This window comes from Elaeis guineensis, chromosome 9, assembly GCF_000442705.2.
Source record: "Elaeis guineensis isolate ETL-2024a chromosome 9, EG11, whole genome shotgun sequence".
Taxonomy (NCBI): Eukaryota; Viridiplantae; Streptophyta; class Magnoliopsida; order Arecales; family Arecaceae; genus Elaeis; species Elaeis guineensis.
The window spans coordinates 54062730-54065996 of NC_026001.2; positions in this window are offsets into that span (position 1 = coordinate 54062730).

Sequence of the window (3267 nt, forward strand, 5' to 3'; positions counted from 1 at the left end):
TTCTCAAAGTTCTGAAGCAACCCCAGTAACCCGTGGTAGTTCTCTTCAGGCTTTGTCATTCTATAATGAGTGAGGAATGGGAGATAAGACTTGGGCAGCGAGTTTAGTATTGCATCTTTCCCAAGCTGCTCATGCAAGGAAAAGTCAAGCTTGCTCAATCATTCCATCAGCTCGATCATGTACAATACATGATCAGTGACAGAGGCACCATCCCGCATTTTGGTGTTGAAGATGGCACAACTAGTCTTGTGCCTCTCCACGTCATCGGGTGTGCCAAAGGTATCCTCCAACACTTGAAGCTTGTCCTTTGGCTGAGCCATCTCGAATCTGCGACTGAACTCATCGCTCATGATAGCCAGCATGATACAGCGCACCGTGGTCCGATCACTGAGCCACTTCTGGTAAGTGTCTCTGATTGTTCCACGTGCATTGACAGCTGGCTCCTCAGGTGCAGGATCTATTATCACATATAGGATCCATTCATGCTCCAGGACTATCTTCAACTTTCGATACCAGCTACCGAAGTTGGGTCCCACCAACTTATCATTGTCCAACAATGATCGGAGCGATAGGGAAGTGGCCATATTTGCACAAAGGAAAACCATAACCTAGTAATTGATTCATTAAACCTAAAGATTTGGACTTTAATCAAAAGGTTTCTCCCACTATTTTATTCGAATTGGTAGCCTCTACCTCCAACTCGAGGAATTACCCTAATTCCTTAGCGGGTACTAGAATCCACTTAGACTGCACACAAGCCCAACTTTGGTTGGTCAACCCATGTACATCTAAGGGTAGGTTCATAACCAATTGTTTCTCTAAACAATTTCTAGTAATTTTAATTTTGCCCCAGAAACCTAATCAGTAGGCTTTGGCCTCCACTGTAAGGATCCGGTTAGGTCCAACCATTAACATGATCATACTTGGTGTATCTAACCAACGAATGATTAAGCCCAACTTTGGTTGGCTCACCTAACCACCATTAGAGAGACACTTCCAAGTCATCATATGATGAGTGATAATTCCATTAGTCAATAAGCACCAGGCCTTTGGGTCTGCAATGATTATTGAGTTAATGGACTCATTATCAAACACCTTAATGGGAGGCTATGACTCAGTTATCTCCATAACTTTGTCATTTTAAGGATCTAATAATTTTAGAGGATTTAAATAATTTAGAGGATGAGGTCAGATGAACCAGCTTATCATGATCCTCCCACTGGCTTCACCAAGTCAGCTTAAGGGAGACCAGGGCTGGTCTAGGAGCACCTAAATCAGTCACACTGATTTACCTAGCTGACATGGGTCAGCTCGAATAGTCAAGTGATCCGATCAAAACATAATTTCACCAAGAGGCCAGGTAAGTTCAATCAGTGGGAGGGTCTGCCAAAGCTTGCCTTAGACACCATCAGAAATGGCCAGGTAAGTGGGCTCCCAATTAAAAACCACCAGTCTGGTTTACCTTAGACACCAACTGGTTTAATTAGTTTCGATTAGATCAACCTAACAGTTCGTGCTAGACCGCTTAGCCAAGAATTAAGTCCATTTGGTTCTCGTTAAAGACATGGACTTGACCAACTACAACTATTGTAATTGATCTAGAGAATCCTTGACCTAATCTAAGACAACAATTGATTAGATTTCGTCAATTCTCTAATTAAGTCCATCTTTAATCTAACCATAGGTCTAATCCAATTAATGGACCTAATTCCCACTAACCCATTAACCCAATGTGTTATGATTTGTGTCTTAGGTTCTTCAATTCACAATCCTAGAACCTAATCAAACAACTTCTTAATTCTTAATTAAGTTTTGGGCTGAGGGTTGGGTTCGGCTTTTCAAAAAATAATTTTCATATTTGTAAAATAATTTTACAATATGATTCTACCAACCATATTGCATGTTTGATTCATAATCAAGATGCAAGTGAAATAAACATGAAACTACTTTAGATCTAATCTAAACAGGTTCATGTAATTGAAACAATTTCAACTTTAAATAATTTCTTTGCACAAAAATTATTAACAAAGAGATTTTATTTCAGATTTAAATATTTTTTAAATCTAATAAATCATAAATTTAATCTAGATCATATCTAATAAATTTATGATTAAAGATAGATCTACACAAACTAGGACAACCTTTGCACTGTAAGGGGTAAACCTTACAGCAGGACAACCTTGCAGTTTGTGATTGATCTAAAATTTTAATTTCAGATTTAATAATCAGATTATAAATTAGATCTAATCTAAAAATAATCCAAGCATGTATAAATAATCATGTAATAAAGAACCTAGGCTCTGATACCAATTGAAGGAACCAGATCTAGGGTTTCAGGGTTAGATCTTGAAACTTTTTCAAGATCATACAGCGGAAGACTAAAATAAATCAAAATTTATTTTCTAAGATCAGAAAATCCCTAGATCTAAGATTCTATTACATGATTATTACATGGCATTAAATCAAAAATTAAAATATATAAATATAGCATGAACTACATGTTGATCATATCAACATGTTTCTATACTACATCTAATGTATGTATTAAACAATAGATCAGATCTATTACCTTGCAAGTTAGACGTTCTAACCTTGTTGATCTGGGCTTGAGGATGATGTTGCAAGCCGCACACGCGTCCGGCCTCTAGGAGTCGTCCACACGAGCCCACGAATCTCGATCAGAAGTCCTGCTTCAGGAAATCAGCACAGTATGCTAGTACTGCGCTGATCCTTCTTTGATGGTTGATTAGGTGCCTCCTTCTTCTTGATTTGGACTCTTCCAAAGATGGAAAGTAGAAGGAGGAGTTTCAGATCTGAGACACTCTCAGAAAACTCAAGATGGAGGGAGGAAAGATATGAAAACAAAAACCCAAGAAGAAGACCCTCTTCTTCTTCACGTTTTTCTCTCTAGACACCCAAACTTGCGTCTTTTATATCTCCACGACCCAAAGGTATTTCTCTCTGATTTTTGGATGGCACAAAGGTCTCTCATATCTCTAACTTCTCCTAAAATTTTACGAAGAAACTCATCTTATATAGAGAGATATGATAGAGTCCTTGTCTAAATCAAACACCTAGTCAAGGCTTATCCAAACATGGCAAGTAAAGGGACGCCCAACTCTTGAGCACTTCCTTCATATTTTTGTGGATGGATCACCAGAAAAGGGTGCACAATATAAACCCTAAAAGCCACGAAAATTCCAAAAAAAAATTTGGATAAATTCGGTGCAAAATTGAAAGAGTTTTGGATTTCTAAAACTCTATCTC